The sequence below is a fragment of the Coturnix japonica genome, chromosome 4 (genome assembly GCF_054131305.1).
Source record: "Coturnix japonica strain WE chromosome 4, WE-NBRP24, whole genome shotgun sequence".
Taxonomy (NCBI): domain Eukaryota; kingdom Metazoa; phylum Chordata; class Aves; order Galliformes; family Phasianidae; genus Coturnix; species Coturnix japonica.
In genome coordinates this window covers 18178874-18201263 of record NC_140666.1, presented here as the reverse complement: position 1 = coordinate 18201263, position 22390 = coordinate 18178874, and the positions used below count along the sequence as shown (strand labels likewise).

General features: G+C 37.4%; 1 long non-coding RNA gene across 1 annotated transcript in view; it reads left to right on the top strand.

Annotated features, from left to right (window-relative positions):
• Window positions 1-1602: 1602 nt before the first annotated feature.
• LOC146760962 (uncharacterized) overlaps window positions 1603-22390 on the top strand; it is a 49087-nt gene continuing 28299 nt past the window's right edge. Inside the window, exon 1 of the long non-coding RNA XR_014945189.1 lies at window positions 1603-1778. This is a non-coding gene — a long non-coding RNA (uncharacterized LOC146760962). The remainder of the gene's footprint in view (window positions 1779-22390) is intronic.

The window sequence follows — 22390 nt, the reverse complement described above, 5'->3', positions numbered from 1 at the left end:
TGATACATGCTTAATATAACTAAAGTATTTATAGCAATTTCTTAGAATATTTTTAACACAGGTTCAACAGAATGCAATTATACTTGTGTATAATGTGTGAGATGAAATCATGAAGTACTATAGCATTTCATTAAAATAAACGTAGAATGAAGTAGCAGTTGTTTTTGAGGTGTTTTTGACTGTTGATGCTAAGCGTTATTATTAAACTTGTCAATGGCAAAGGCTATGGCAGCAGACCATCTAAATTCATTTGTGAGTTAGGATGTTTTTAGTTTATTTTTTCTCACCTCAGAGCTATTTTGGCAATAGGAACCTCAGGCAGTCAAAACTCACTATTTACCCCTTCTCTCTTAGACATTCAATTTATAAGACTGGCTTAAAACAAAATGAGATTTAAAGAAAAAAAAAATCAAGGAATATATATTACTTTTTATGTATCTTTTATTTTTTGAGCCCTTAGGACCAGACAGACATTAACATTCATTAAAGAAAAGCTGGGGAAAAAACCTTCAGATTTAGGAATTCAGGAACCAGAGAAGCAACTACGTGGCTTTCAATCTGTTATTATTTAACAGAATCTTATGAACTGATAAAATTGATCACTTGTAATATCTGGGTGCACCAGTCAGTTAAAATATTCAGTGGAAGAAATCTGACTCCGTTGCAGCCCAGAAAAGTTTATGAAGCTTTAAGCACTAGTTTAAAAGACAAAGCTGCTAAATGTGCCAATTAATGAAAGTAATTTTTGGATACAATGCCTTAATGCTTAACGCTGTTTGGTAGTGCTTAGGCTGTGCTGTCACTAATTATGAGGCAAGCAAATAGCGGCAGACAGCTGGAGAAACCTTTGAAAGCCTGCTGCTTCTTACAGGTTAAATTCTGTCTCAAGGTATGCAAGATAAGTTTGAGTCTCATTTATTTATTTGGCAACTTAATCTTCTGTAAGTGTTCTGCTTTTTCAAGCAGGATGGTATTGAGTTAGTAAATATTTATCAGTGCTAAAATCTTTTTGAAACTGATCCTTATCTTCATTGTTTAAAGATAATACTTGGCCTGGAGGAGAGAGACATGAGGGAACTGATTGTGTTCTTTTATTTCTCCCAAAAGTTAAGCAGGAATTATTTATAATATATTTCCTAGCTCTTGCTGTTAACAGAGAGATCTTTTGGCCTCCTGAAAATGATATCTGGATGTGTAATTAAATTTGGTGTAGCTACAGCATTCTCCCAAAGTTTGCAAAATAGTCCTTCAGCACCTTGATGCGTATTATATAATATAGCTATTAAACATGGATTATCTTTTGGAGGAGAGGTAAAGATTAATGACTCAAACTAAAATGATGAATTAGTTGTGTGTGATGAGATGCAGTCCCGCAGCAATGTAGGAAAACGGGACCAGAGAAGGCAAACACTTTTTAAAATGAGATTAACAGAACCACAAGCTTAAGTTTAAAACAGAACAAAAATAAGGGGAAAAAAGTACGTTTACCTACTCTGCACAGAGGTGAGAAAAGAAATGCCCCTCACGCGCATGTTAAATAGGCATACGTAAGGGAACTGTTAGGTCACAATGACTGAGCACCTGGTGAACGGCTGGCTGGCCCACAGAGCACAGGCACAAGGAATTCACACGTGCTTCCCACATGAGCAGTAGGGGCAGACCCTGGACCCTCCCTCCCGTGCCCCACCGGACTCATTTAAGGGCTTGCCTCGAGAGGGAGAGTGTTTTCTGGATGAATGCTGCATCCTGAGGAGGGAGTTTTGTGTACCACCAGTTGGGTGAGTCAACTCTCTTGATATATATGATTACTGATATTTCTGATGATGCTTTGCATGGTGTTGAGCTTACCAGTAATGCTTGTTGGTTTTTATTTTGCATTCCTGCATGGTTTTTCAGTCCTCTCTCTGAGATAACTCGAGGGCTTGTTCAATGGAGTCCCATCCTTCTGGGCAGTGTATGAAGGTCAATGCCTCCTGTACGACTATAGGAGATGGAGCCCATGTGAGGGCATTTCAGCAGCAGGTGCTCCAAGCTTCTCACATGGTTCAGGAGGAGACTTCATTTTGCGTGATAGAGCCTAGGTTGCAAATACTGGATGGCAAGTGCTGGGAGAGACTCATGCTTTTGTGCTGGCTCCACTGCCTGGAGCAGCTGTTTTCGGTTTGTTTGTGTGCTGGGGCAGAAGAGCAGCCCTGGGCCACCAGCAGGCTTGCTGGCTGAACTGCTGGCAGTGTGTGATGCAAAGGGACAGCTTTTTCACAAGTTGTTAACATCCGATGTACCTGCAGACTTCTAGATATCTAGACTTGTGTTGGTGTCTTTATGGAAGTTAACCTCCTGTGGTCTTTTTCTCCCACACTGTGAGCAGTATATTATGATGAGTCCTTTTATATTTCACAGCTACAGCAGGTGCTCCATCTTAAATGCGATGCTTATGGTCATCACAAGTTGTGCTCTTCTCCAAGGAAGTGTATGTTTGTTTTTCTTCTTTAAGAAGAAGCTACAGGAAGGCAAGCAGATTTTTATCTGTAACAGTTTATTTTGTGTGTGTTTTGTTTGTTTGTTTTTTATAGTTGTTACTTCTATCAGTGCTATCTTGAATGGCAAAAAAAAAAAAGCAATCATTTCTACATTGGTTGAAAACCAATTGTAGTAAAAATCCCTGCGTAGATACAGATTAAGATGCCTTCAACCTTGGATAAATCAAGTTGTAGTCAGGACTTCTGTGCCCCTGGAAGAGTAAACCTTCTGTAGGTGCTTACAAAAAGAGCTCCTGGGAATACTCCTGAAGACTCCCAATAACTGGGCAGTTTTTAAACAGTGGATAGTAATGAACCGATTTAACGCTTGTTTCTTGCCTGAATTAGTTTAATCTGGGAATGCTTGCACAAGCAGCATCTGCCAGCAGCTGATTTGTCAAGGAGTGCCCTGTTTCTAAGGAAATGCTGCTAAGTAGGCAAGTATTCCAGCTTCTTCCACTGAGTTAGCTAGATCTGGACTAGGGTACTGCAGAGTCTGAAAGCACGGGCTCAGATAAGTGAACGATCCAAATCCTTTATTGCAGGTTCTAACCTTTATGTATGTCTCCAGGTTCCCCTCCATAATTTCCATCCCCCTGCATGTCAACAGAAGACTTAAAAGAGTCTCCTTCATGTCTAGGCACAAGCTGCCCGTGCAAGTGCTTATCCCATTAGAGCTACATGTTGCTTCTATTCACAGGCTTCTCCAGTCAGGGTCCCCATCACGCAGTGATTATGTGCCCCACTGGATTTCTGCTATTCTCCTGCAGACAGCCTTTGTTCTCAGTGTTCTTCTTCACACTTTGTCAGATTTGTTTTTCAGCCTCTATTCTGAACGTTGTCTTGAATCTCCACAGGGTATGTTTGCAACCATTCTGTTTCTCACTTATACTGTGAATGTTGTCCTTATAAATATTATCCTTTTTTTGGCATCAGGCTTAAAAGTATTTGTACCCCGGTGGCGGGTCTCTCTTTAAACAGAGGGAAAGGTTTTTCTTGCTCACACATGCATCTTCACTCCATATCCTATGAACAGTGGTGGCATTACAGTATATTTTGGAGTTCTGTACATATAAAGCTGCAGCGAATAAGTGAAGGTAATTCTCCTTTTATTCTTGTGTAACTTGTTGGCATAGACATAAGCGGTGTGGGGATTTTTCAAGAACACATCGTTTAGTAAACAAGTATTCTTTTTTTTCTTAGCTGACGTTTGAGACTTATTTTAAGGTTGTGGAAAGATCAGCAGTTCAGTTCCATTAAGATGTGGGAGTAAGTAAATACTTGCAGACAGTAATTAGAGCCTGTTTTTGTTCCCCTGCCCAGGAGAAATGGAGGTGCTGATACTTGGGAAGGAGGAGGTTGGAAGGGTGGCAGGAAGACTGATGAGGAGAAAGGGGCTGTGTCTTAAAAATGTTTGGAAAACATTGTCATAAGTGGTTATACTAAATTGAAAGCTAGCTTGTGGTAGAGGAAAAACAGCACAGAGCTGCTCATTGATCAATGATTCAATCAAGATTCAGTTAGGGAAAAGAAAACCAACAAAATATCTTTAAATTAACCGAGATGCTCTATGTAAGAGGCTTCTTTATTCCTGGAATATTCCTGAATCCGATTCACTGTTCCTGTTTGGGGTGCGACTGCTCTGAAAAGTTGGTTGCTGCTGGCAGTTTGTTTCTGACTAGGAGTGATTGGTCCAAAATTGCTATGTTGTCCTGGAATGAGAATATATGAGCTTCATGTGTAGCCAGAAGGGTGCTTAGTTTTACTGTTTGAGAGTAATGCATTGGCCATCTGCACTATTTGCTCCTGCAGCTTGAATACAGCTTTTGCCTAATGGTTTCCTCTCTGGAAGAACTCAATAAAATCTGCAGTAGATGAAGCAGAGGCTCACGGTTGCACAGTTTAGCTCATACTGTGCCTATCTTACAGTCAATAGGATGCCTTAGTCTCAAATCGGATCTGGCTGAATATGGCTATAATCCATTATTTTTTAATACGAAACTCCTGTTGCCTACAGTGAGATTTCCCTTTAAAGGATGATGGCAGAATGCAGGCCATCCTCTGAAACACCCTTAAAAATACCTGGATGCCAAATGTTTTGTTTCATATTAAGTGCTCACTTGTGAAAGAGGGTGCTGGACTCACTCCAGAAAAGCACTCAAATGAGGACTGAACTATCGGCACACAAATAGCTTTTGTTCATGGAGCTTGGCTTGGCAGGAGCCCAAAGACTAAATACCTGCCCATAGAGGGTCTTTGTAGGAGCTACTGAAGTCAGTAGGAATGTCAGTGTGCTTTAATGGTAAACACATGGATAAGGCTCAGCTCAAAGTTTTTGATATCTTTAGAAGAGATTTTTCTGTTCACTGAACTGTCTCTGCTTTTCTCAAGAGAATGGTTATCTGTCACCTGCATGGAGAGATGTTCAGCATGCTGGCTTCAGCAGTGTCATCCTATTCATCTGGGCTGTAACTGATGAGTTTTGCAGTTGAAATTCTTAACTTAAACCTTAATGGAAAGAGAGTTGATTAAAAAATATGTATTTTCATGATCCTGTGTATGTTTATGTTGAGGCGTAGTGAATAAAGAAGGGACCAGAAAAATCACGTTTCTGTTGCTGACTTGCCTGCTAACCTGTATTTTGACTGAGGATGGGATGATTAATCTCCTTTGTGGATCAGTGCTGCTTGGGGTATAACAAGGATTACAACGTATGCCTTCTGAGCAGTATAGTTCAGTTTGCACATCGTAAGTGGTAGTACCTTTGGACAGTGTTTGTCACAGCTGTATGATAGGTGGGACTGAAGTGTGATTTTTATGTGGTTGTCTGTTTGAAGTGGGGGTTATGAAATACTGAGAGAAAAGCATCATCTTTGTCTTTTGGCAGGAATGGGGATTATAGCAGTTGTATATGAATTCTGAAGATTCCAAATGGCTTATTATAGATTGTTGGATTTTTATTTTTTTTTCCTGATTCGGTGTTTTTTTAAATCAAAAAGCAACCAAATAAAACCCTGCCCACACACAGAAATGTCCCCAAGATCTCCCTCCCCCCCCAGCTGTTAGAAGTATACCTGGATGCACTCAGTGATTGCGTGTAATTGCCAGGATGTCTGGGGTGACTAGAAATTTAGTGAAGAAGATCTCTTGTAACAACACCTATATCTGGGAAATGATTGTGGAGGGTGCTTTGAATACAGATTTCTACTCAGAATTGATGATTCAAAGTAAATTTGTTAACAAGAGATATGTTTTCTTGTTTTTGCTGCTGCTCTGTGCCTTACAGACAAGTTCTGAGCTGTACCGTAACAGACAAAGAATGAGAAAATCCATTTTTAAAGATACTTGTGAATTTAGTAGAAAAGATAGACGAAAGTATAAGCTACCTCCATTTTACAGGTGAAGCTTATGAAAGCTTATGAAGCTTGTTTAGAACTACATAGAATGCAAGTGGTCTTACTGAACCAATCTTGAGATCCAGCTCTTTTAATATCCTGAAGCTTGCGCAGCCTGGTTATTGTGTGTTTCCAGATTCCCTCTCAGAAAGCCAAATTAAGACAGTTTGCTGGAGAATATAATGTTTCCCACCCAGTGTAGTGGTAGTATTACAGCTCATTGGATTTTATGGTCAGCCTGAGTTGCTTCATCTCTTAATCTCAGAGAGTGTCACCTCCAGGATGCAGGCTTCTGAATGTGCCTCCCTCATTTTTTCAGACAGTTCCCCTCAAGGTTTATTGTTTGGCTAAATGATTCCTGTGGTGCATCAAATCAAATGTGCAAGATTGCTAAACTTTGTGTGAATGCTCTTTTCAGAACTGTTCAGCAAAACCTCTTTGAGAGTATTCCAGCTTCAGGAATGCCTCTCAGAGGAGAGGCAGATGGCAGTTTGCCATTGCTGTTTTGTGGTATGTCTGCCTGTGGAGGAAGAGGGAATCCCTTCAGGAGTCTGAATCACAGTGTTGATGTAACTGAAAAATGTGAAGTCCTGCTGCACAATTTTTGGCTGTGTTGAATTCCACCATAGGTTGCTGCTGGCTCAGGCATTGTAGTGGAGCCGGCTTTCACCTGCTTCTTGGGGAAAGCTGATTGTTTCATTTAAAGTAGTTGCTGTAAACTGAATGTTTGCATAAGATATCAGTAATTCCAGTTCTCACCATAACAGAGTTAAGCATAGAACTGACAGTGGTCTGGAATTTATCAGAAATTTTTGAGCTGTTCATATGGAGCCTCAGAGGGTGGGTTTCTGATCTATGATTTTGAAAACAATATGTAAATTTTTCTTGCGAAGACAGGTTAATGATCCTGAAGATGCAACATACGTTTCAATGGGGACCAGCTTTCTATGAACGCTGTTTATCTGTCCCACAGCTTATTATGTTCCATATATTGTTTCCCTTATTTTATAGCAGAAATGGTAAATGGATAAGGAGGGTGATTCTCACGGCAATTGCAACTCTTACGAGAGTGTGTATGCAAGTCTGTTGGTGTTACTGGAACTTGTATTTTACCAAGTTCATCCTTGCTCTTAACTCAGAGTAGAGTTGGAATCAGTTGAATGTCCATGAAGACTTTTTTAAAAGCTTGAACTATTCTTTTGAAATAGAAATTAGATTTTCACATTATCACAGGTCATACTTGGCTGCAATTCAGTAGCTCAGTGAGTTCACTAGAGGGTAAATGTGGTTAGAGGTCCCTTTTTGTCCCATAATCTCAATTACAGTTAGTAAAATAGTTGCTTCTACTTCATCAACCCTTCTACAAAGTGATTCTGTGCAGTTTGGAATTCGAATAATTAGCAGGCTCGTATGGAAACAGTCTTAAAGAGCTAAGGGCATAGTAACATATGCTAAGGTGAGCAGCCTGGAAGTTAAGCAAGTGATAAATTATCTGGGTAGCACCTCTTCAAGTGGAAATGTTGTGGAAGGAACTCTACTATGGCAACACAGCTGTATAGCCATCAGTTATAAGTGCCTATTTGCATACTTACACTGTGCAGTAAGTATGAGTGTTCTCTCTCTTAAGACAACTGATTTAACTAGTTCAAATGAGAAAATTCACCTACTAGTTTGACTTACCCTTCTATGATCTAAAAGGGTAACTGCCTCTTGAGTTTAAGTGCTTTATTTGGTTTGTTCAAGACTATGGACCAAACTTGGATCTTAGGTGTATTTCTCATTTCAGACTGAAAAAGACTTTTTTATGTGTTGTTAATAACCAGGGGGAAATTTTGCTGTGTTACATTCCCTGCTTTGTATTCCAATGAAGGGAACGTGGAATTCTGGATCTGTTCCTTCTGCAGCTTATTACCATATGTTGTTTTGTTTCAAGTGGCAATATGTGAAGTAAAACTAAGAGCAACTGAGCAAGAGGTATTTTCACAGCTGTAGGGAGTAGAGGTGAGAAGTGTTTTACTGCCGATGTTGTTGTTTTTTTTTTTTCTCCAGTGTCTTTACTGGAATCATTGTGATCAAGCATGTTAAAAAACAAACATTGTTCTAGCTCTTCAGGAAGGTTTCTGTTATGTACGTGCACTTTAAACTTGCAGACAAGGTATGAGAGAGATTGCTGGTGTTCTGATCACTAAGCACTCTGTTCAGATAAAGCAGTTATAGACAGTTCAATGTCACCTTGTGGTTAATTTAATCTTGCATTTTGGACTGTGAAGTATTTGTGGTTCAGAACCACAGTGCTATATGCAAACTCTTTGGGAGACTTTTAAAATCTTATCAGCTTCTTAATAGTAGAATAACTTTCCATGTTGTCATAAAAGTTCCAGTTGAGAAAAAGACTTAAACTGTTTTATAACTTCCATTGTCTTGGTAGTCTGGTGAGGCTTCACATGCTCTTATGTCTGTGTGTGTTTAAGATGAAATGAGCCCAAAGTTGGATGTTTTTGAAAGTGTCCTTTAACAAGGGCAGTAACCTGTCTGAGCTAACAGCAAAATAATCAGTACAGCTGTTGGAACAATGAGTGCTATGTCTTGCATCTGATTTCTTAAGGGCAGGAAGCAGATAGTCAAGGTGTCTCACCGAGGGTATGATGGAAGTGAAAGAAAATCTTTCAGACTTCAGCTGTTTGGTTGAAGGAGAAACTGGGAGATTGGGTGAAGTAAGAGCATTGTTTTGAATCTATCCAGCTTTAGTCTTTCTCTGCATGGTCAATGGAATGAGGAAGCTCAGGCAGTTCTTATGCATGCCGCTTGAGATCTCAAATGCTACCATGGTCTTTTATTTCCTCCCCTTTTCAGGAAAAACAAATCTCTAACTTGATATCTTTCATTCACAAAGACAGATATAAATAGCCAGAGGGCAGTAAGCCTGCGTTGGGTGACATACATGGGAGCCTGCTAATTAGGTTAATAATCATTCCTGCAAATAACAAAACAAAAAAGAATTAGTTATTTTTGGACAGGGATAAGTACTGAATATTTAAAACCTCTGTCTAAAACTATTTGGAGCTGTTTTTCTCCCCCTGTGAACAGGGACAAAATCTGCTTGGATCAAAATCAGTAATAAGTAATTTATTGACTTAGTTGTTTATAAAGTGGTAGATAGACTGTGTGTGAATAATGCGGATGTACAGATAACTGAAGAGCCTGCTTACACCAAAATAAAGCAATTTAGATCTTTCTAGTTGTCCTTCCCGAATACTTTTAGACACTTCTGTGCAAAAGCTGCAAAGTATGACATGTGAGGGCTGTATCCTTTGAGTGTCTCTTATCTCTCTGTTTTGTAATGAATAGTTAAAAAAAATAAAAATAAAAATCCCAAACAAACAAAAAAATGACTTGATGTTTTCCTATGAAGTGTTTAGTGAGTTGGTTCTTATTCATCTAGTAATGTTTTTCCCTCTCCTTTGAAGTGCTAGTGCTCTTTGAGCTTGACAAACAGCAATTGAGTTATCCTGCTCTGCTTTTAAAACATTTTAGTGCTTTTAAAAACGTTGTTTTGCCTTTCCAGAATGTTGTATCTGCACAGGGATGCATTGGCATTATTTTTCAGCCTTGGACAAATTGGAGGCTTGTCAAAGGATAAAAGAGAGCTTGTTGAGGGGCCTGCTCTTGCCATCTTGGATTTAGGGAATGTATTGTTCTGTTATGAAACCAGAAAGAGGCTTCCTGCCCCTTCAATTACAAATGTTTACATCTATAAATATAACTCTGTTTTCAGATCTAAGGGCTTCTTCTAAACAAATTGTTGAATGCTTTTTTAAATTGGGGGAAAGAAATGAACCAATCCATATCCTATTATTTTAAATAATCTTGTTAAGACACTAATCTTTTGATTACTTTAGGCAGATGGTTTAGAGCAAGAAATCATTTCAATGGAATGGTTAAGCTCATATCAGATTTTCAAAATCTGTTGAAAATTAATCATTGGAAGAAAAGTAATTTGGTGATCATTGACAGGAAATAATAGTTTATCTGAGTCTGAACATAGATTAATTAATGGGTTATAATAGTCTGCAATGTTAGAACCTTTTAGTGCTACTCCATGTGTATTATTGATGTATCAGTGTCATACAGCCTAACCAGAGAGAAGGTGGTAAATTACATCAACTGTGTGAGGGAATAAAATATTTTTTGCCTCTATTTTTTTTCCTAGGTTTTATCTTTTTATTTTTATTTTTTCCTGCTGTTAATTTCCAGCTTCATCCAATAGTAACAGCTTTTCTCACATGAAAAGAAAGTAATTAAGTCGATGATCTGCTCAATTAAATTGTCAGATTACTTGGAATGAGCATCTCAGAGAGAAAGGGAAGATGCTAACTAATAGAATAAATTGTTTTAATTTTTATCTCTTAAACAGATCGCATTGTTACCATTGTGAATAAGATGTGAATTATTGAAATACTATTGTTTGAAACACATAAAGCAAGCTTAATGATCTCCTGAAGACTGTACTGAACCCATAGCTGAAGATTCATATTGGCCATTATAGGCATGAATAGTTTTCAGTATGAGTGTAAGAAGCTCCACCTCTTCTTGCAATTCCTCTTCTTGGATGTTTTCAGTGGTTTTAATCTGACATCCATTTTTCATGTGCTGCGTGTAAGTTTATGTGCAGCTTAGAAATAACCAAGAAAATGTGCCCTGAATCCTGAGACCCAGGGCATTGTGCCTGCCTTGGGACAGGCACAGTGCTGGCAGGGGATGACGTGTGCATATATTCGTGCTGACCTGGCACCCTTTTTCCCACCCTCCATCCCCCTGCTTCCTTGATTTCTTGCCCAGCTTGACAAACTTCCCTCAGACTGTCAAAATATCTGTAATAGGTGAGAAAAGTCTGAGTACTGCCTGTAACAGATTTTTGCCTTTGGGGCATGTAACATTAACCTTTCTCTGCCAGTCAGATGAGTTAGGACACTGTCCTGCTTTAATAGGGCCAGATGTTTCAAAGTAGCAGTAGGGGTTCTGCCTAAACAGCATGATTTAGATGACAAAGCAGTCCCAGCTTCTGTACTTCTGTATTGCCAAGTCAATTAAGAAGATACTGCTCTTCCATCATGCCAGGCTATAATCTGTCAGCCAAGTAATGGAATGACTACAAATAGGAAAAAGGAAAGATTATGGTGTTTGTGCTTGGATTTTGCTCTGAGGGTAGAGGGGGCTGGGAGCTAAGCTAGAAGCATGTCTTGTTCTTCCAGATCATGGAGAAGTGCCTCTGTTGGGACAGTAGCCATGTAGACAATTCTGGCTTATGCAACTGAAGACTCAGCATCAAAATCCCTTAACTATGTGGAATGCCAAGTATTTTGGTACAAATATTACTTGAGTATTTTTTATTTTTTAACCTCAGACCTTGTAAATCAGTAAAGGACACTGATATTAGTCTTGTCCAATTAAAGAACATCCTTAAGGTGCTACTTCAGTTTATTTTAGTAGGTTAATGGTGTTTGGTTATTTCTTGAAATTAATTCATAAATCTTTTCCCAAACGAACTCTTTCATTGCCTAGAATGTATCTATGCTTCTTGGCAGACATTAGACATGTTTTTGGATGATTCTAGATCCTGCTAATCCTTGTTCATCCCAGACACTGAAAGAGAAATAATGAGCTTCATCCACCAGACTCTGAAGGAAACACGAGTGAATATCTTCCAGAATCTGACATGTTGATTCAGGTTTCATGCTCTGCTGTTGTGTGTTATTATTATTTGAGATTTGCTTATTAAGTGTCTGAAAATATATGGATATTTTTTGCTTTTTTTTTTTTTTTTTTTGAAGTTGTCTAAAGAAGAAGTAAGGATATTATATTTATATGCTCATAAAGTTTGTACATGGCTATGTATAGTATAAATGTAACTGATATCCCCCAAAAGTGGGACTTAATTAATCTTGGGTATTGGGACAGATGTGGATTTTCTGTGTCCAAGGTACAATTTTTGCAGAGTTTATCCAGGCTAAGATACAAATTTTGCATAGCTGCCCCATCAGTGCTTTGCTTAGATTCTGCTTGGAGACTTTATCATGTCCTTTCCCTTATGTTTTTGTGGTATGGTGATTATAGAGCAACTACATTACTCTTGTTGTCTGAAACTAGTTCCCTTAAGGTGAGACTATGTTGACCTATGGTCACTTTGATTTTATAGCAAAGTGGTGGAGGGAACATTACCAACTTCTGAAGTTATGTTTATGTTCATGAGAGAGGTGTGTACAGTGTTCTTATGCAAACTAGGTTATTCGGTTTTATAATACTTGAGGTTTTCATTGCAAATTACTATACCCTGCCTTTACAAAGTAGCTGAATATGCGTTAAATACTTAGGGAAACCTGCAAATAAGATGTTCTGTCTCACTGCAGCTGTGTTGGTGGTAATGTCAACTCATCCTTCGTTCCTCTTTGTTTTTTCCTTGCTGATGGAGTTGTGGGCATGATTCAAAGTTAGCTATTAAACACACAGTGAAGTTTTGCTTATTTTAGTGGCTTTGTGTTCACAGTGTGCAGCAAAACTGTGTTCTTCCAGTCATGATGATTTCATTGCATGAAAATAAGAATTTTAACATTACCTGTCTGAACACCGGTACAGTGCATACATACAATTAATCCAGATTATATCAAGCATTCTGAATGACTGAACTGTGACAGGATGGTCATCTGGATTCCAACAGAGTAGTTTCAGACTTAAGTTTCTTGCTTTTCTAGATAGTACACCAGGCTGATAAAATGAACAAAGACCAGAACTCTATGACTGAAGAAATAAGCAGAATGATTCTTTGTTATTTCTGGTCAGGTAACTGGAGAAGACCAGAAGATAGAGATTTTTGTGTAACTGTTACAAGTTGGAAAGTGTTTATAAAAAAAAAATGCTTTTCAGCTACTCCAGTATAGCAGCAATATCATTAATCATTTAAATGGCATACTTAATGGCTTCACCCACTGCCATTGGTTGCACAAAATGGGCTATTAAAAACTGAAGTAGATGCTGTGAAGCCAAAGTCTGAAAACAACTTGACCAGCTATTGAAACTAAATGGAATGCAGAATTCTCAGTATGTGATTGCTGCATTAAGTATCTGAATAGTGTCATCATGACAATGAGGTCACACCAAAATAAGATCTTCACTGGACACACTAACTATTACTTAATAATTTTAAGGAGTATGTGGGAACTCCAACTATTAACATAATTTTTGGCATCTAACTTAAGAAAATAATCCATGTAATGCATTTGGGGCTTATTTGGTATTTCTGTTTTTAGTCTGTGTTTTATGGATGCAGTGCGCTCTTTTTCTTCTGAGTTAAAGGCTGTCTGTGCATGTGTTATTTTCGATGGTCCTTTTTGATACCACCAAACTCCTTTCTCTTAGACTTTGTTACTGGTAGAAAATTAATATTCTGTTCTGTGTGCCATGTACAGTTTTATGCATTCAGGCTAGTCATTCAGTGCAGTGTCAAGGTACTCAGAAGTGCCTTATTAATAATATAAATACTCGGTTTCTAAGACATTTATTTCCAGACCCTTTATTTTTACAGATTAATGATTTTCCTGAGTTTTCGTGTGCTACATCTGAAAGTATGTTTGGGAAAGTTCCATCACAGACATCCAGCTAGATCCACAACTTACAGTATAAGAACATGAGGGAAAGAACATTTTCTGCTATTCAGAAAATGTTGGGTATGCGTATTACATAAGTCTAAAAGCCTCTCTTATAAAACTCAGGCTCAGCAGGAGGCATGAGTATGAGTAATCTGCGCTCTGCCTTGTTTGAAGCAATTTGTTTTGAAAGAAAAAGCTAAGAAAAAGCTATGCAAGCTTGAAAATACGTGTTTGTGGGAGTCTGGCATTGTGTTCATTTTCTCTGTATTGGGGATGGACAAGAAGAGAGATACTGTTAACTTACCCTAATTTCTGAAGTGATGAATGAAATATTTTTACGTATGGGATTACTTACTATTTTAAGTTACATAAACTATTTCATATGGTGTGCTTAAAACAATGAGATCATTGATAGAATTATTTAATAATTGTTTATAATACGATATCCCCAGGTGTTGATTGATGCACAGCAGGTTCTGTATTACTGGCTCCGCAATATGCTTTAGGATTCCTCATGGGCATTGTTTTTAGTGCTTCAATAAAGAAGGAATTCTCTCTTATTTCAAAAACTAGCATATATATTTAGAAGTTAGACCAACCTGTTTAATTAGCGTGTTGATGTTTCACTGAGATGTTTTGCCCAAATACTGTTTTTGATGTAATCCAGTTTTCCTCATCCGTTTCTCATGACATTTGCCGAACATAAGAAAAATTTATGCAAGAGAACCTTCCAAAGATGAGCCTATGATGTGTGGATGTAAAAAATTAATAGGGGCCATGCATTTCTCAGCAGGAGTTTAGGATAGCTTCACAAGTGGATGTGCTTAAGGTGGTTAGGAATTATGTATCTGTTAGGCTGCTGGATTCGTATAATAATTTTCGTGGGAAACTGCTGTGATTTCAAGGAAGCAAGGCCATTAAGGAGAAGTAGATCTTTTTCTTCTAAAGTAAGAAGTGAAAGATGATCCTCTACGTATTACTAGCTGTTCTTAAGAAAATAGGAAAATGAAGTAGGCTTACTAAGTGCTCTAAAGGAACTTGTCATGTACAATTTTCTTTTTTCAAAGGTTTATAGCATATTATGAATCACTGTGCCATGATAAAAGCTTCAGGATAAGCCTGAAAGACAAGTATGCCATTATGGACATGCAGATATTTCTTGTTAGTCTTTCCATGTATAATAACTCCAGTGAACATTGACATTTTGACCAACTATCATTCTAGAAGGAATTTCCTTTTACATGCTGAAACTGTAAATGGTGAAGTGATCATTAAGCAATTCTTACAGAAAATATTTTTTATCCTATGTTTTCCTGTTCATTTGCATTGCAGTGTTGTCATCTGTATCTTGTAGGTGTGGTCATTCATGATTTTTGAAGTTATACTGAGTCATTTTCTAAGGATTTCTATAGTGTCAAATATATGGGACAATACATCTACTTCTATTAAAGTTCTATCTATTGTGCAACAGGACAATACAAAAAAATTATGCAGCACAATAAACAATTACATAGCTTTGTTTTGCCATTCAGTCCTATCGTACAGTCTCATCAAGATATAAGGTTATGGATCTTTGTCTTTTGTTGCTGTTGTTCCTAAAATTGTTCATCCTTCTAGAGACTTGTAAGTCAGATTCTCTGCTACTGTTTAAGTGTGGTGTTGATCTGCCACTGCCTGGATGCTGTTCTTTCAACTGCTTTCCTAGGTTTTAGTATATCTATAAGTTAAAATCTGTGTAGTAGGAAGTGAGAATTCAGAGCACAAAAAACACAGACTTCAATGTCATAAGGGATAAATAGAAGATAATGAGGACATGCTGCAAACTCTATTTCTGCAATGAAACCAGGGGAGAAGTTCTTGTTCCCGTGCGATCTGATGGGGCTCTAAATCTTCCTTCTGTCTTACAAGCCTATTAATATGCTGTAATCTGGGTCTTTACTACAGATACAAGAATGTCTGCTTAGTTAAATGTAATGTGCATGCACTGTAGCCTTCTTTTTCAAGCAATGTCCAGAACCAAATCTATTAAAGATGAGCAGAAGTAGCCTGACAGACAAATTGCCCCCAGCATGTTACTGTTTTAGGCTGATTTCTGCTTTGAAATAGATTCTGAGTAACATGAACCAATTTTATGTGGAAACAGGAAGGCATAAAAAGCACTACTGAGTCAGAAGTTTTCAGCACCTTTTAGGAGATACAGGTAATTCTGTGGCAGTAACATGATTACACAAATTCTTTATATCATTATTGCTTTGCTTCTTTGCTTTCACTGTGATCCACAGGAATTGAATTGAGGTGTAGCTACTCAAGTAACAGCAATGGAAATTCTGGCTGTAAAAGAAGATGGATGTTGCCCAGTAACATGGGGATCTCAGTAATCCACAGATTGACTGACTCAGAATGACTGAAAAGGAGAAAATTCTGAAGCAAAGAAGAAACAAAATATGAGAACAAAAAGATTATGGTGAAAATATGAATATATGAAAATTATGGGAAGTGAAATGCTGTTATCTTGATGATTCATCACCAAACTTTAGTACAATATCATTTATTAATGAATTTTGTACCAAGTGTAAACGGAAGCCAACAAAGAAGAGAACATATGAGGAAAAAGTCCCAATCGTGTTTTCCAAATGTCAGTATACAACAGGCTATATACTCTTCCAGTAGTCTAAATGGTTGAACTGGTATCAAGCTGGAAACCTGAGTGTTTATTTATTTATTTATTTATTGAGGGACTTTTTGCTGCCTTTTGCTTTCAAGAAGCTGAAAGGCAAATTAGATAAAAGACTTGGACTATAAACAGAGCTGGCTAGAACTCGAATGTTTGAGGGAATCCTTGCAGTCCCGCACCATCTGCCATTTAGGGCACTGAGAAAATGCTGCTATTCCTGCTGGACCAGGTGTGCATGCAGTCATGTTCATTGTATCTCTTGTGTTTCCTTCCCTAATTTTTTCTTGTATATTTTTACTTTGTCTATCCTTTACACATTCAGTTATTTGGTGTAATAGTAACCATTCGGGCTTCATTCTTAACATTGCAGATAGGCTTCAAGTAACTTCATATAAAAACCTTCCAGGATAAGACAGAAGTTTTATCTCAGTGTTTCCTTTTTGATCTTAGTTTAAAAAACAAAGATCAAATTTTGTATTTGGTATTGTCTTTAAATATTTTTTTCTTAAGGTGCTTCATGTCTCAGGATAGGACATAAAGGAAAATATTAAGTCTAGAGTATCTAATTGTCTATGTAATAGCTGCTTATAGCTGTTCTACTAGTACTTTGAAATTACCTTACCAGCTACTGAGATAAATTGTGACTTAGTAGCATGCTTACCATAACTGAGATATAGCTAGCAGGACTACCCTTGAAACTAATGTCTCCTGTTGTATTATGTTGGTCCATGATGTCAGAGGTGGTATGACAGTACAGGCTGAACCTTCCCACCAATATTCCATTCATTGTTTTGTTGCTGTGTGACCAGTCTCAAATACAAGATTAATCTTCATTAGGAAAGCTTTCCTGAAAGTCTGTTTTTATAGAAAGCATGAAATTAATGCTTTGTATGATGCAATTTTTTCTTTCAATGTTTTTGTTAAATGTTTAGATGTTCTTTGGCTGTGGGAACAGACAATATACATTAAAAAATTAACTCATTTTTCTTGACCCAAGGTCTGAAATGTAACTTACCAAAGAAAAGTAAATTTGTCATGATGAGAAAATAGAAATATACTGGCCAGGCCAGTCTCTTGTGCTTTTCAAAGGTGTTTTCCTTTCTACTCTCAAAGGTACCAGGAAAATAACTTATCCTTTTATGAAGAAATAAGCTTTTGGTGTGAGAGGTGGCAATCACAAAAGATGTGAATCTTTTGTAGAGATCTGAAAGAACAGAAGTTAACAATACAGGCTGGACTTCTCTGCCCTCGCTGTGATATTTGAGAGAGGAAAGGGATGCATTAGCAGTGCCATGAAGGAATATGGCATTTCCAGTTTAGATTGTTTTGCATGAATTATGTGCAAAAGGGCTGAGACCTCTGACATCTTATATTGATCTGAGAGAATAGATAATAAGATTTCTGTTCCATGGATAGATAAATACTGTTTAGCTTACTTATTAACCAATTGGTCTCCATAGATACTATTTTCCTTTGATGCAGTAACCTGACTTTCTGATAATAGGTGCTTTGGACTATGCTGTGATTCAAGGTTTAAGACCCTCATTCCTATTGAGGAGGCTGAAAAATTTCTCCCTCCAGTCTGTTAACCACAAAGGGACCTCAGATTCTTATTGTGTTTCCCATTGGTAGCCACCACAGAAGGATAAGTAAAAGGAATTAAGATTTGGTGTCTTGGTGAAAAATGAATGTAGGACTGTGTTGTGTGGAATTATGGTTTATATTTTATTCTTTTGGTATTGTAATATTCTCTGTATGTTTTAATTGTTCTGTTTTATAGATCTGGTTTAAAGTTGTCTTCGTTTACTATTTCATTTGTAGTAAAGTTTTTGGGTTCTTCTGTTTCAGTTGAGATGATTAAGAAACAAATACTTGCTGATCATTAAGAGCTCTAGAACGTGAATCTGTATGCTCAAGGAAGTAGCTAATACAATTTTGGGTATATTATGTCAGAGTAGTTGGGTTTTTTTTTTCCCTATAAGTTATTACAATTAGTATTTTGAATTTTATTGCCCACTTAAGAAATAATAATTAAAAACATGCAAAAAAGCAATTTGTTCTAAATTGTAGAGTAACTAAGATTCTTACAAAATGTTCATGAGAGATTTAAGGAATATGGTGTGACTTCAGTGCAAGCAAGTAGCTTTTACATCTTCCTGTCAATGAGAACACAAAAGGAATATCTAATCAGCTCTGAAGTACTTTGAAATTGCTGGTAGAGGTTCAATGTGTTTCTTTTTTGTTTGTTTTTCTGAGTGATGCTGCATATTGAAATAAAATAAGTATTGTTTGTCATAGAGATATTTGCCCACCACCCCTTCTGTGATTGACAGGGATGAGATCTGAACATTAGAGCTGATGATTTTACAATCTGACCTTCATCATATGGATGACAGATGTTTTTAAGATCTTCCTTTACCTTTTTTGTAGATCTTTCTTTGTTTGCCATTACTCATTTTTCTATAAATATCATTCTGTATTGGGGGGGAGTGTGGACAGTACTTTTTTCTCCTCATTTCTTATTTTGATTAGTTAAAAGTATTTTCTGTAGTGAAATTCTATGGTAATATACATCTCTGGAAGTGTTTATAAAGAAAAAATCTGAAAAATGCAATTATGATGATTTACATCTGTATTGAAACATTCAGCTCTGATAATTGAATGGTAAGAACTGTTCCATTTGTTTCAGTGGACTGGTCATCTGTTTTATCTGTAGGGATAGTACTAAAATATGTGGAGTATTTCACTTGAATGCAAACCCATTATGCAATGAGAACCACAGCACTAAAAGACAGCCTATGCATGTGCTCTGAGATGCAATTCATTGAATGGGTGTTAAAATCAGCTGAAAACTACTGTATTCTCCCAGAATGTGAGAATGTTGAAGGTTTGTCTTACGCTGTTTCAGATAATATTAATGACACTAGAAGCAGTTCTAAGTATTTTCCTTGCTTTTAGCAGCAACACTTCCAGGAAAAATTCAGTTATAATTACCAACTGTTCATGTCCTGTTTTATCTTTCTTCCTTTATTTTGCTTTTCCGCTGATACTTTCCTATTACTTTTCCTTTATCCTCTGATCCTCTTCAAGCTGTCATTCTGGCCCTCGCCTTTCTATCAGCATTTTATATTGGTGTCTTTAGATTCTATTTCACTTTTTGCTCAAAGAGCCTTCTTTGTGAACTAGAAAGGGAGGAGGAGAATGAGGAGAGGTTTTCTTTGAAACAAGCCTATTTTACCATTTTCTATAGTTAGTTTTCTTCTGTTCCAATACCATTAATCTCTTTCCCTCCTTTTTCCCTACTGTGCACTCAATTTTCCTGAAAGTTCTTCTTTCTTGCCTTTGAGGAGTGTCTTCATGCTAAACAGTTCAATACCTTTGTAAGTACTTAGGGCGTGACAACCATTTACCCTGGGTTACACAGAGTGTCCCAGAGGACTGAAGGAAGGAAAAAGAATCATCTTTGTGCCCTTCTCAGTGTGAAATCTGAGTTATTCTTCCCTCTATCCCGATGACATGCTTGAAACTACTGTTTCTGAAACAACTCTTTTCCCTTCCACGGGGAGCCCTGGTACCTAAGGCAGACAAATTTGTGCAGTACCTGGAAAATTAGTAGAGATGAGATGATAGCAACGGAACAAATACCATATTGCCTATTATTTCCTGTGCTTTTTCCTCCCTTACTCTACAGTTCCTTTTGGATTGACTTAAAGACAAGCAGTTGTGTACACTTGTATGTGTATGTATGTGTTTGTTTCATAAAGATATGGAGAATAAATATAGAGGGCAGAACAATGAGTAAGCTTGAAAAATTTAAATGTAGCCACGTTATGGCTTGCTAATTAACAAGGCAGCACTTGCAATTTAATAAATGAGCTGATCACTTCTGGCATTACTGCAGTATTTTTTAAAGACATCGTGGAGAAAAATCACACTTCTTTTTTCTCTTGCTGCTTCTTTTTTTCCTTTTACAAGTCATCACAAGCTAATTACTCACAAGGATTAGCTTTTTCACTAGGTTATTCTCACAGTGTGCCATTTTGAGCTGAACTCCAACTTGGAACAAACGAAATAATTGAGAAGAGAAAGCAGAGATTAATCAGCTAATATTGAAAGAAACTTGATTACACTGAACTTGCAAAGCACATAACCCTGTTGCATTTGCAACATTAAAAATTATTAATTAAAATAATTAAGAGTGGTGATGATGGTAAGGAGCTTTGTTTCCCTTCCCATTTATATTACAGAAGTGTCGTGCTTTAAGAGACTCTTGAAATATGCGGTTGAACTTACCCTGATTTCTGATGTCCTTAGCCCCCATAAATTGTTCAATCAGGTCTTTTTTTCTTTCTCACGTTTTCAGTTATACAGGGATTTTAGTGTTGTACTATGTAATAGGAGGTGTTCCAGGTGAGAACATGTTTCCTGTGGATCAGAGAATGACTCAATTATGTTCAGCTTAAAAAGTACTTAAAAATCCTTCTCAGTTTCTCAGTTGTTGTTAGGTGTTCCTTTCTCCACTCTTTGTGTAAAGAACAGGTGGAAAGTGGATTGCCTGTCACACAGAAACAGGACTTAAACTTATATCTCTGAGGTGAAGAAATGCTTGTTCAAAAGGTGATGCCTGAGATGTGGAAGGCAGAGAGAAAGGAAGGTCCTGCATATCAGAAGGAGAACAGAACCAAGGCTATCAGAGCTGGGCTTTCACAGTGTTTTCCAGATTGCAGCCTGAATTCTGCAGTTGTCTGCTGGTGCTCCAGTGCTGAGAAGCATAGAGCAGGTCTGAGTAACTGAGCAGCACAAAGTGAATGTGTCGTGTATACCTCGTGAGCTCAAAGATGTTGAAAGAAGAGTATTTTTCTGCAACATAGGTGTTTTCTGAATGAATGTTTGCTTTTTTACCTGCTCAGGAGATTTAAATACCCTTATGAAGAGGATAATACAGATTTCAGCGAAGTTTACAGGAATGGGAAATTAAATCCTAAATTCTGCATGTGTCAGTTTTGCACAAGTGGTGGCACGGATGCTCTTCTGACATATCAGTTTAAGAGTTTCTGTAAAGAGATGTAGTTCAAACTCCATTTTTTATCTTTTAAGTAGCATTTATGATATTGCTTGAAAATGCCGTAATGTTGAATATCTCAGGAGAATGACAGAAGGTAAAATTTCCTCTGTAGATACATTCTTCTGTCATTCTCTTTTCAAAACTACTGCTGCCTTCAACATACCTTTTTGTGTAATGGATCTCTAATTGTTATCTGTAGTTGTGGAGACTAGCAGTGTTTGTAAAGATTTCTGAAGGCAAGAAGTGAAGTTTCTGTGGTTGTAAGTATAGTCAATTAATGAAATTTCTTGCACTGATTAAGCTATATATTCTGTCCTCTACTGAGAGCAGGAATATTGCTTTTGTTGTCAACAGATACTGCTTTGTTCATCCAAAGTGCTTCACAGCATTAATTAACTATTAATTCCTGTTACAGGCACAGAAATCCATTACTTTCTTTACCTAATTTGAGTAGGAACTAATTCCAGTTAAACTCTTCATTTTCCCAAAGTGGATTTCCAACAGATAACAAGAACAGCCATGTGAAACTGCATAGAATTTAGCATATCCATGTGTTGCAGCTGAAAAGGGGAGAAAAAGTTTTGTCCTGTTTTGTGTTTTCTCCTGAATCCTGAAGAACAAGCAGCATGAATCAGCAGTCCTTTCCTTGCTGCAGAGACTCATCCAATGGCACTACACAGGAATGAGGTGACCCCTTGGAAACCTTTCAATTGGACATGGGGAGAAAAACAAACAAACATGTTTGGTTTTTTTTGGTTTAAGACAGCATCAGGATTTTGTTCATTGGAGGCTTTGCTTTCCAAAATCTGTTTTGTTGTTTAGCCCAGGAACTGGTTAGAAATGGTGTGCTCTGAGGATTTAAAACCATGGCAGCTATGTGCTAAATAAAACAGGGCAGGTTAACGGAAGCAATAATGAACATACCTGCAGGGAAAAGTCAGATAGCAAAAAGAATGCTCAGCTTTTATTCAATGTTGGGGATGTTATAGATAGAACATATTGGGATTTGGAGGCATAGCTTATGCTATGGGTACAGAAAGGTGTTAATTTATACCTGTGGTCTGTACTAACCTCAATTTCATAAACAGATTTTC